This window comes from Rhyacophila brunnea, unplaced genomic scaffold (assembly GCF_057557595.1).
Source record: "Rhyacophila brunnea isolate RB1 unplaced genomic scaffold, BYU_Rbru_1.0 scaffold_4, whole genome shotgun sequence".
Taxonomy (NCBI): domain Eukaryota; kingdom Metazoa; phylum Arthropoda; class Insecta; order Trichoptera; family Rhyacophilidae; genus Rhyacophila; species Rhyacophila brunnea.
In genome coordinates this window covers 12,047,089-12,060,271 of record NW_028233068.1, presented here as the reverse complement: position 1 = coordinate 12,060,271, position 13,183 = coordinate 12,047,089, and the positions used below count along the sequence as shown (strand labels likewise).

The 13,183-nt window shown below is 35.8% G+C and overlaps 1 protein-coding gene across 2 annotated transcripts in view; it reads right to left on the bottom strand.

Moving 5' to 3' along the window:
* ATPCL (ATP-citrate synthase) overlaps positions 1 to 13,183 on the bottom strand; it is an 85,761-nt gene that overhangs the window by 48,633 nt on the left and 23,945 nt on the right. Inside the window, exon 1 of one of the 2 annotated variants that reach the window (XM_085953719.1) lies at positions 10,655 to 10,848. The exons of the other annotated variant lie outside the window; for it this stretch is intronic. The gene's annotated coding sequence lies outside the window, so the exon portion shown is untranslated. Of the gene's footprint in view, positions 1 to 10,654; positions 10,849 to 13,183 lie in introns of those variants that run through there. 2 annotated transcript variants of the gene reach the window in all.

Below are 13,183 nucleotides of genomic sequence, written 5' to 3'. Positions count from 1 at the left end.
TACATATATATATATATTAGTCACCCGCGCTGTGTACATGACAAGTATTGTCTTTGTACTTGACCAGGAGACCTCCTTAGATTAAGTACAATATATTATTATTATAGAGAGCAAGAGTTTGCTGATTAAACTAGGTAAAAAGACGGTAATGTCTCGAAGTCCTAAGTAATAATAAACTACTTGACTGACATGACAGCATTGATATACTACAATGCATGACAGTCAAAATTATCGGGTCAACTACTACATCTATCTCGAACGTGCTTCCACTGATAGGGGTGAGACGAGATTGAACCAGAACTAAGTACTGACTAGGTAATACCGAATACCGGTAATACCGAATGAAAATTTCAATACCGGCATTTGTTTAAAAATACAGAGCAGTGTAAGATTTGCAAGACATCTGAAATGTCAGTCCGCCTATTGTATACCTTTTTCATAAATTGAAATTGCAGAGTAGCTTGTACTAGAAATGTTTGCGTCTTGACAGCACAGAGCTTTAGCACCAAATTTAATAGTAAATAAAGTAGAAAGTAATGAAGAACCAACATTAAATTCGTTTTCGAAAAGAGGAAACACATCTCTTTTTTGAAATACCGGTATTGCAATCCCTAGTACAGACACCTGAATCATATTGACCTTTCAATGTACCCAAAGCGAAAAGTCTTTAACCAATGTGTGGATGCAATCATGCATCGTTCTTATACGCGGAGAGTCTACAAAAAAGTCTACAAAAGAAACCAGTTAATAAGGAAACGTATGTGATATATGTTGCCATACTAATAAAATGTCACTCAGAGGATGTATAGCCGCTGGAAAAGGACAGTCACACTGAGCAGTACCTATGTACCCAGTGGACCGACAAACTGATTATGTTTGGCGACGATGCATGGTAGCATTAAAGTGAGAGATCAAAGAGGCTTTCAACTAGCTTCCGATCGACTCTGGAATATAATATATAATATGGTGATGATTTGTTAATACCAAACTTCACCATTTTTCGTGTAAATAAGATACCTGGTTTTAGGTTAGCCATTTTCACCCGTCATGTACCTATGTTAAGTATAATGAAGGGAAAATGTTGACCATTAATGACTCTATCCCTCCCCACGGATCATATACGTAATATAACGGCTAGCTCCGCCTGCCTAATTAATAATAATAAAGCCGATATGAATAATTTCCTGAATTTCAATAAGTCTAGTGTGACATTTCGCTGGAAAGGCCATCCACAGCGAAGGCCGAAAGTCATGTCACAATAAAATTAATAATCTATCGGTATTGGATTGATATTTCTACCGACGCATTGCCCAACTAAAATTTGTGTCTAGGCTACACAAGATTTGGAAAGAGAGAACAGTGATGAAAAGAATCTCTGAAAATGCGCATAATTTGATTAAATTGAACCAACTGAAGACAAGAAATTTTGGTGTCGAAGTTCGAATTCCATATTATTATGCACGTACGTTATATGTACGTGAATTACATTGTCTCTCCGGTTAGGCACCGATGTCATCTATAATCATTGTTGTAAAATATCAATGTAATATATCAATGTCTTTTCCCAGAGACAGGGTTTCCCAAACTATGTTCCGCGGAACACTGGCGTTCCGTAGAACGTGAATAAGTTTCTCGTGGAAACCTGGAATGGTCTTATAAGCTACAACAGCTGCAACAAATTCAAACAAGTTTTGTATATTGACAGGTGACGCAGGGTTTTCTTATTATGCTGCAACGAAGTCAAAGTCCAGGAACAGACTCGACGCCACACCAGATAAGATGAGAATTCAACAATATTGTGTCTGATATCAAGAAGATTTTCAATTCAAGGACCGAAAATCATCGAAGACATTAAGAACTTCATTCATTTATATTATGAACAACTTTGAAAATGAATAAGGTACAAAATAATTATTGTTTTTTTTAATTTTTTTTAAATTCAATTGATTATGTATCAATAGATTGCAAAAAATGCGATGACACGCCTTACCACTATATGGAAGGATTGGGGAATTTCGATTGCCACAAAAATAATGCTTGTGCAAACATTAGTGTTCTCGATATTTCTATACGGAGTCGAGTCGTGGACCCTGAAGGCAAGAGAACGGAAGGCAATTGATGCCTTTGAGATGTGGTGTTGGCGCCGAATGCTTCGCATTTCTTGGAAGGAGCACAGGACGAACCAGTCAATTATCCAGAGACTGAAGATAAAGGAACGGCTCTCGACGATATGTCTGAGAAGAATTCTGCAGTTTTTTGGACATATTGTCAGGCGCAGACCGGACAACCTGGAGAGACTGGTAGTTTTGGGTAGCCTCCAGGGAAGGCGAAGCAGAGGAAGAGCGTCTGCGCGATGGAGCGACTAAACGAAAGAGCTGACTGGGGGCACCACCCATTCTGCCCTGAGAGAAGCGGAAGATCGAGAAGGATGGAAAGTCTTGGTCGCTCAAAGGATGGCGAAATTTAAATGTGGTCACGATCCTCAGCCATGAGTGCGCGACCAAGAAGAAGATGTATCTATTATTTACCTATTCTACAAAATAAACTATGTGTTTCGTTAAAATTTCAGAATTTGAAAAGTCTTCCATCGCAGGAAAAGTTTGGGAAACTGAGTGTATGATCATATTACCGAAAATTGTATAATGTCATTCCAACCATCAATCTTGTTCATGGGATCAACCACACCACATAGTTAGTTCAACAGATGCTCTTTAATTAATTAACTAATGCGAGGATTGCTTGGTGACGATGTTAACTGTTTCCAATCCTAAGTGAAGCGTTTTCTTCAAATGTCACACTAAATTATGTTAGCCATATCATTAAAGATAAAACTGATAACATAAAAAAATGCTACCGAGTGAAATAAAGGGTTGCGAATGCCCTTTACTAATGCCGATTAATGGATCCAGAATAAGCAATGTGTCAGATTCTCGATACGTAGAACTATGATAACTTGGAAAGGTTTATTTATGTTCGTAATAACTGGTCACCAGATTCGCATAAGAGTATGGGGAAAAGATTAAAGTAGCATGCGTTATAATCCTGAATCCCATACGAACCGTTGCAGAACACCTCTACCGGTGGAGGAATGACAAGGACGTACATAATGACCAATCATCGAAAATACAACGTAATCAAATACGCCAGCGCACACTGGATTTGACGACGCATTGTGCCCGCCTGCCCCATGAGTCACCGTCGTGTGGCTTCTCAGCGGCACGAATTAACGAAAATACAACTAGTCCATTCATTGAACACGGCAAGCAAAATCACGCTCCTGGAAGCGTCGTCGATAGACGGGCGAGAAGCCATTATTTAATAACAGTGAACTTATTGTTTAGTTATTGCGTGTCCGATATTTCGCTGGTAGAATGGTGTCACCGTGAATATTAATTACAAGCCCCGAGAAATAATATAATATTTTTATTGCTTTGTTATGAGAGACGCTGATAATAATAATTATTTTGTGCTTCTTGGGCCCCTTATTACATAGGTGAGGGGTAATGCGAGGGTGGGAGGGGGCCTACTCAGTAGTGAGCGCACCGAGCGCCGCTTTGGTGGGCTTTATGCCTTAGGACTGTCTACAGAACACACGGATAGCGAATGACTGGGAAGAGATTTATCAACGTATTCCTGTCAAACGTGATTGACCATAAGCAATGAATAAAAAAAATGTACACCATACGTATAAGTACCTACTGATATTACTACATTGTATAGTTGTCTTGATTTATCAGTCTGTCTGTAACGCATGAGCTGTCCCTCTATGATCCACGTAAATTTGTATGCGAAATATTTTGCGTATTTGTAGCACGATCTCATAAATAGAACACTATCCCTATCTTGCGTGCTGCACTTTAACCGTTTAGTCACGTATAAGCATTTCGCTCACACGTTTCTTAACCTATTCACTCATGAAACTCAAGTAAAATACACCGGCTTTATCAAAATAGATACCTACAAAATTTATATTAGTTTGGTTATGATATTATTGTTATTGAACGCACCGACGATAATGTTGGCAGGCGACACCGCCATTTATGCAAGTAACGATCAAACATGCACCACAAAAACACCAATAAAATCACCTGGTATTGGAATGTTTTTCCATTGCAATAAAATTGTCATTATTTTAAAACAATGTGCAAGTTATATGTTTATATTTCAAACAATAGGTACTAGCTAGTAGCTAGCCAATATCGACCTTGTGCAGAAGAAATCTGTCCAATCATGGTCCAATCAATCCTAAACGTCGATTTACTTTACCAAGAAATATTGCGGTGAAACAAAGGCCAGCAATTAAACAAAACATTCGATATTACAATGTGTGGAAAGAAATAATCAATCAGTGTACTAGCGACATATTATTAAATTATGGAATAAATTCAACAGGTAGGTACCTAGTTAGATTACATTGTGTATCTAATTGACAATGCAGTTGATTTGATATACGACGTTCTGTATCGTTCTTATATAAAAATTCACAATATGACAACATTTATTATGCATGTACCTATTAATACTATTGACCCAGGGTACTTGGTGGAATTTGATTTTAATTCAAATGGATTTAAGTTTTGTACTATTCCATTTGAGTCGTTTTTTGCGACCTTTCGGCATCTACAAGCACTATGCGCACTCACCAATGGCAAATACACGCTGACAACGAAGACAGTTAATTCGATAAACGATAGTGGCTAACCTGCCGGCAAAAAACGAGCTATACTCATTTTGAGGTTACGGCTATACCTCAGTTGAGGCACAGTCTAAAAAGATCTGGCTAGGCGATGCGCGGATTGCGGGTCGCGGGTGCAAATGACGCATGTCAAACGAAATATAATTTGTCATATAAATCCAACATGTGTCCATTTAATGTTCTGTTTATTGTTCTATCAGTAACAATAATAATATATTCATTGACATGTTTTCTTTTTAAAGTAAATAGGTAACGTTTTAGTCATCTTTACACGATTTAAGAATTAATACGCCCGTCGCCATCACGAAACAAATTGACGTGTTTCCAGCTCGACGTTCTCTCTCCGAATGCCAGCGAGTCCAAAATTTCGTCGCGCATAGGCGAGTTCATATAGAGTTGAAAATTATTTGCCGTTTCACTGATGTATCACCTTAACCGATTTTCACTACCTGTCAAATAGTACCATAGAATGACAACATCGCGTCTCGCTTACTTTTGAAAAATGAGATTGGAGAGACAGTCAGCCAGAGTTGCCATATTTCCAAACTGGTATTATAGTTCCGAGAGCTTCCAAAATTATAGTATTTTGGCAAAAAATATAGTAGGCGTTAAATGATCAATACCTATTTTTCTGCATTTTCAAAAAATTGCGCGTAGGGTAATTAACGTCACCTTCTTTTTTTAGACAAAAATTCAAGTGTAAAGTAATTAACGTCTCGTTTTTTTAGACAAAAGTTCAAATTTAATGTTAGGTGATTAACGTCTCGTTTTTAGACAACATTTCAAAAACGTAGGTATCTTAGTTCTCCGGAGCAGCTTTAGAGCTATTTATAATCTATTGCCAACTTTTATCCGAATTTTGAAAAGTATAGTATTTTGGGCGTACTATATGTACAAAGTACGCAGACGAAAATTATAGTACAAATACTATAATTATAGTACGGTTGGCAACACTGCAGTCAGCACTTTTACGTGTCAACAGTTATTGTCACGATAGTTTAAAATACGCACCATTGCTGCCAGTTAATCCATGCACGTGTACAGGCACTATTAAGCTATGGAAAAACCTACTTTAAAAAAATTTTCCGCGCGGCTTAAGCGTTGGACTATCACGCCGTGGATTCCAGGTTCGAATCTTGGGTCTGGCAAGTACACATATTGTTTTTCAATTTGTGTCTGTCAGTGTATGGACCTAATAGGTTGAGCAAGTGGCTGACATCCATTTCTCGTAAAAAACAAAATCTGTTAATACAAACCTCTACTCGTGGAGGCCCATATGATACTATTAGGATCGGACATGGTCGAAAGAAGAAGAAAAGAAAAGAAGAATAATATTATAATGTACCGAATTGAAATCGATATTTAATTTGAAATTTTGTTTACCTAAAATTTTTATTTTTGTTTATGTAAACATTACGTGTCTCCATACCTAAATAGGAATTTTTGTTTGATTTGCACTTTCTGTACCGTTCTTATAAAACGAGAAAGCTTATTTTTGAATGAGCATCACCACTACCTCTAGCAGGTGTACTTAAAGAAATTATTACTTACGACGGTGTCATAAGAGTTTCTAAAAAATACTATAAGGTAGTATATATGTAGGTAAATTATTGATTAAAACACAGTCTCATCAACTATAAGAAAATGCCATAGTTTAATATAGACATAATTTGGTAGTTTTGATCAATCTAAACATATTCAAACTTTACTGAACTATTAGTAAGTATCAATTATGACAGATAGATAACGCCAGTACTCAAAATTCAATTATCACAGATAAAATATCCATCCAATGTTTTAATAAAGTATTTTTTATATAGCACTTCAACTAATTACATTACATACACATAATGTAATCCAAATGAATCTCAATATAACAATATATTGTGCCTGAAACACAAATATTTAAAAAAAAATTCAAGAGAATTAAAATTAATTTATATCCCCTATGACTCATTCCCAGAAAAACATATTACCGACTTAATGAATCGCCCTAGGTGCCTCCTACTAGGTTTTGGTCACAAATCAATTTAAGTTCCCTGGTATAAAATTTTGCAAGCCCTGGATACCGCTCGATATACAGGAGGACCTCGACTTTCGCACATAATTGGTTCCTGAAAAGGTGTGCGAATGTTGAATGTTCGAAAGTAGAGGGAAGTAAAAAAAAAAAATTGTGTGTATTTTGAAATATGTATTTATCAAGTAAATATAAGATGTTTAAGAGACATGTTTAAGTGGGGTTTGCGGATGTTTCCCTTAAAAAGTTATCAAGAGTTAACTGTTTGCCACTCTTCTTTTTCTTATTTTAAATGGTAAATTATTAACTTTACAATATTGCTTAACTGCTGGCACGAAATGTAAAGTGAACCAATCTTTTAATATTAACGCAGTAAACCCAGTTTTTTTAAATCTTTATTTGATTACTGGAAGCAATTCTTTATCCTTCCCTTTCAATGCCCTGGGATTTTCTGGTTGATAAATTAACATTGGCATCAATTTTAAATCACCAGCCAAGTTTCCACCAAGAAGCAATGTCAATCGGTTTTTAGAAGGTTTATGCCAAGGGGCAACTGATTCTTCCTTAGATAAGAATGTACGACTAGGCATTTTTTTCCAAAATAAACCTGTGTCACCTACATTAAATATTTGGCTAGAAGAATATTCTCCATCTTCAATAATTTTGGATAATGAGGAAATAAATTCTCCGCGAAAATCAGCTGATTCTCCAGTGAATTTAATATAAACCAATCGTTACTTACTTGAAAAATCGTGTTAGAATCTTCTTTTAATCTAGCCTTCCAATCTTTGTGCAAACAAAGAGCCTTCGCTTGAATAATTGAAATATTCAGAGGGACATCTTTTTGATGTTGGTCGTCGATCCATGATGACAAATATTTTTTTTCAAAATTGAACATATCGTAGTAGACCTGTTTGTATCATACGAACGTCCGATTGAAGAAAAAGATTCACCGCAATCAGAACGTCGTGTGAAGTTTATAAGTCCTTGATTTCTCTTTGTTCGTATCAACACTGCAGTTTTTCTGTTTCTCATTCTTGTTTATAAATCTTTAGGGTGAAATATTTCAAATGAATAAAATTAGCAAAACGCACAACATAACACGCCCGCACGCGCTCCTGCGTAAGATAAAACCTATCCTAGCTAGCTCACAAGCAAAGTGACGAGTGCGAGCAGGATGCAAGTGACGCAAGAAATGCATTTGCTTGTGAGCGAGCGAGAAGGGGATATCTTATCCCCACGGCCAACGCGACGTTTTAAAAAAAACGATTTTTTTTGAAATGTGCGAAATAGCGAATTGTGCGAAAGTCGAATGTTCGTAAGTCGAGGTCCGCCTGTATTCAGCACGAACTCGGTTTTAGGATTGTTTATATTAGGTATACCTATATTTTTTTTATTTGCCAACGTAAAGAAAGTGATTCAAATCGTTATCAATGATCAATGGCAAAATAACACCGACTTTATCATAATTAAGATTTTACTAGACACTTATCCTAATTGATATTGCTTATATTATAATATAATATGTACGTATAAATCGCGAAACATTAGTTTTAATCATAATTAAATATGGTTTTAAGATTATCCGTTTTGAATCAGGCATACAACAGATTCATTTTCCCGGGGTTACTAAGCCAGCACTGTTATTTAAATTTTAACATATCCATAAAACTCCTCATAAATTTCCTACTCAATCATAATAAAACGTCTCCAGATATGAAAAAAAATCAAAGGTGTTGGATATAAACTTATACGATATAGATATACAGTATATCCACATATATACATATATCTTGGTAAAAATGGTATTTATAATAGGTATATTGAAAAATCCCAATACAGGAATTTGAATTGCAGGTCAACGTCTATAGAAAAAAACAAATTTGCTTAGTTTAATTGGGACTCGTTATTGATCACGGGATGAAATTACCAAAACAAAATATATTACTTATATACCTATAATAAATAAAAAAAAACTATGCATACATTCCACACGGTCATTGACTTCGCATAACGAAATAAAAAAAAAAGAAAAACTCGGGCCTGCCATTTCGGAAAATGTCACTCGGGTATGTCATTAAATATCATATAAAATGTTCTTCAATATTGATTTTATTATTATAAACGGAGATGTTATAAGGTCTGCATCGGATTGACCTTCCATAAGTATGACCTTGCGGCGACCTTGTGACGATGTCACAATAACCTTGCCCCTACATCGGCTTATATTGAAGATAACCAGCGTCGTGAACTCGGCAATGTCAACACTAGTACAATAATTCAAGTATCAATGGTTATGCAATGGGGTATTAAATTTATTACATAAGTATAAGTGAAGACTGTGAACAGGTAGCACGCGCGTGATGTGTTGCAATAAAAATGAAATAAGCGGCAAGTATTAAACTTTTACTGGCACACAAACAATGTATGTTAGATACGTAAAACCATACTATGAAAGTAAATCTTTCTTCCGCTGTTTCAGAACCGGTGCTGAGTGAGCAATATCGACGAAGCCATACAATTACAAGAGCGTTTATGCAAGGAACATAATTGCCATAATACATTTAGTACATTTTCAAGTACAGGTAAGCTGCAAATATTGAACTTCGAATGACAAGTTGATCCAGGTCACACTCATAGAACAGATCAACATTAAAGTAGACACGTTAGCGATTTAAAGAACCCTTATATTGTAAATAGAATAATTATTTTTTTCAATTACATACAAATATAGTATATGTGATAATAATAGCTATGCAGGCCGCATGCAGCAGCGTTAGCAGAATAGGACAACAATCCTGGTTGAGACATAGACGCGGATTTGCAATAATGACCCCACATTTAACTATAAGCAGAGTTCATTTTCCAACCACATTCATCTGTATTTTATATTTATAGAAAATAATAGTAAAAGTGTACGATCGAACCAGATGTATCTGAGCAAAATCTTTTACAACGACCATTTAATACTTCACATGGGGCTAAGGCAATGAATATACAACTCCTTACGGGGTACACATCGTTTTTAGAAGCACCATAAACGCTGGCATACCGCGATCCTCGAAAAGTTGCGCCACTTTTTGTCAACTATGTATTGCATCATATCTAAATGGCGCTTCTAAAAAACGCTAGTGTAAGGGTTCTAAAAGCAAGTATGAATAAGCGACCTTTGGTTGCACAACCTTAAAAATCGGATAAACGATCGGGGTGTCCGAAGAATCTATGCGTTTGCCACAGGGCGACGACGCGTACTTGCGTCAATTCAGACTCTAACCTTCCATTAGAAGACGATAATGTAAAAATAGTGACAGCCACGACAACATCAGCTGTTCAACAGCTGAAAAGAGCCAGTACACAGGGATCAGTGAACCGGTACACTCAATTAGTGGCGGTCAAGGGTATCTCGAAAAATGAGAGGTACTATGTCATCCCTATAGAATAAATCCAAGTGGAGTCGAGGTCAGCCAAGTGGTAAATAAAACTGTACAATAAATCAAGCAGTGAGCAAAATTTAGAGATTTAACGCTGATTATAATAACTATTGGAGAGAGTTTAAAATTCATAATCTTGGTTCGAATATATCACCATTCTTGAATACATCTTAATACGTCCAGGACAGGAAGGTGACCTGATAGCTGACGCAGTATCGATACAACTTGAGCACTTAATTCACGTGCGATCAACCTTTGGACAATACTAAGAATGTATATTCATACGAAAAAAAACAAACGAGGAAATAGTACAGAACAATTTGTTGCTTTTTAATTAATATCATAATCCTATTACGAACAAGTATTAGGTACGGATAATTTAAATAATAAAAAAGTTGTTTCTATTACAGTAAAATGGGCGAAAAAATATCCTAAGTATAGTGTCTTAATAACCGATATATAAAAATAATCATAAATAAGTGAAATAATATATTTGTTTAAAAACCTCACCTGTGGTATCCAAAAACTCACTGCCCAACAGTGGGCCACTTTCAAAGAAATGAGCCGCAATATTAATACTATTGCCCCGAATAACGCAAAGCAATAAAACCCGTATGATAATAAAAATATGATTAATAAAAAATGCTAATATTTCTATACGAGAGAGAGAGTGGACCGCCTTGGACGGTCGACTTAAACACACTGACTAAGTAAGGAGATTTTTCCCCTTCAAAGTTTAGAACTTTAGATGAATAAGTGTTATACTTTTTAGATTCAGCATGTTATTGAATAAATTCATTGCAATATAATAAATCTAATGTAAACAAGATACATAAGAGCTGATTAATGAGGAAATCGAGCGTATACAATTTTTCTGATTAAGGAAATAATCACAGTGTAATGTTATGATTTATAAAATAAATATGATTTATAAATAATCCCACAATTATTCAGTCGTTGGTTAATTCGTGCCCTTCACTATAAATTTATTAGAGCAGCTCACAAAAAAATAAACGTTAATTATAGGTACGATTAAATTGTAATCTTTTGTTTATGAATATTGGCAATACAAAATATTCATGAAATAGGCGAGTTATTACCGTTATGAGTAGATTAAAACTTGAGATTCGAGATAGACTCCTCGTAACTCTTAAATTTTGGTCATATAGCACACAGAGAAGATGACAACCTGGAAAAACTCGTGATATTGAGTCAGGTGAATGAACTCCCTCCAGATGGACAGACAGAATCAAGAGTATTACAGGTTTCACATTGGGGAAGGACCTACTGAACGCCGACAGGGACGGAGCAATGACGTGGAGAAGGTTGTCACGGTCTAAAGGTCCTTTTGGATACCAGTTCTATCACGGTTTCCGTTTTGGTCAGTTTAGTTTTGAAACGGCAGTGTATTAAGACGATCAGTTTCATTATCCTTTCAGTCTCAGTTAACGGTTTAGCTGGGAAACGGCGATGTATATTTACGTATCTTTTATACTAAAAATCATAGAGGTATTAAATAAAAAAAGGGCAAAGAATCGGCATTCTCATACAACTGAATCAAGCAGGTCAACAATAGCCGATAACTTACGAGTAATAGCGACGCGATATCAGGGCATCACAGAGGATTTACTTTGGTCATTATAATGTAGGGGAGCAAGGGGGAATTGGAGTCTACTAAGGAAATTGTTGAAAAAAAGTAACAAAATGTTCTAATCGTTTATTATTAAGACTTGAAATGAGTCCTTTGGTTACATAGTAATAATATTACTTCAATTTCCACTCAAAAATTCTATAACTAAGGTACAAAAAAAACGTTTTCCCAAAAAACACATTTGGCTCCAATTACCCCACATGTAGGGTAATGAGAGCCAAAAATTTACCAAATATGTAATGAGAGCTTCATATTTTAATATGCTTACAAACACTTATACACATTATAACAGATATAGGTACAATAAAATGTTAAATATTTACTAATGTAATTCAACAAAAATATGCTCTAGTACTAAAAATATCAAAAGAATCAACACGTCATGTTATGAAACTAAGCAAAAAACACAAATATAATCTTTCTGGTTTCGGAGGGCATTTTCCAACGAAGTCACCGTCCAACCAGCCTTGAAAGTCGCCAGCTTTCTATTTCTGGGCATCTGGAACAATTAAAATCTTTTCTACTAGTAAAAGAGGTGTGAAATTTATATAGGGGTAAAGGGAGCCACCTAGGCTCCAATTACCCGAATGTCAACCACTTTGAAGTTTGATAAATAATGTAACCAAACCATTTTAAACCTTGATTCTGAAACTACTAAACAAAAATACATGTATCTGGCTATACAATGGACACAAAATATGATAAAATAAGTAAAATTTTAAGTACTTACGTTGATGTTTATGTATTGTAAATTGATATAAGCACCTAGCCCAAAACACACTTCCACTCGCCACGCGCGTGCATGTGCCACTAAGCAGCTGACAGCGATCGACGGGGTTAGCCGACGATTGACGAAGATGTTTTGGTTATTTCCGAGTCATTTTAGTGTTAGATGGTACCTGTTTTGCAGTCGCTCCCATTACCCGCAAGCTCCCATTACCCCACGCTCCCCATCTCATATAATATAATGTTAACGTGGAGATTTTGCCGCAAATTGATTACCAACCTGCCCCATCATACTTTCCTGATTCACCATACTTTCATATAATCTGCCGCCTCTAGCTAAAAATGAATATTATTTTTTATAATAACATTCTAAACATATTGTTGGCTGGTTGGTACAATACAGTACCTACGTTTGAAGAAATAAAAACATTTCAATCGAAATTAGAAAAATAGTATGAAAAGTACGGATAGTATAAAATAGTATGAATAATTTACACGTAAATTTAACTGGCGACTCTAAGAACGGATATATGAATACTGATGGAAAACCCATCCTATCTCGTTTCCGTTTCGGTTTCAGTCGGCCGCTTCAGTTTTGCATTTACACGTGACAGCTCGACTGAAAGAGAGACTAATCGGACAGCAAAACTGACGGTTTAAAC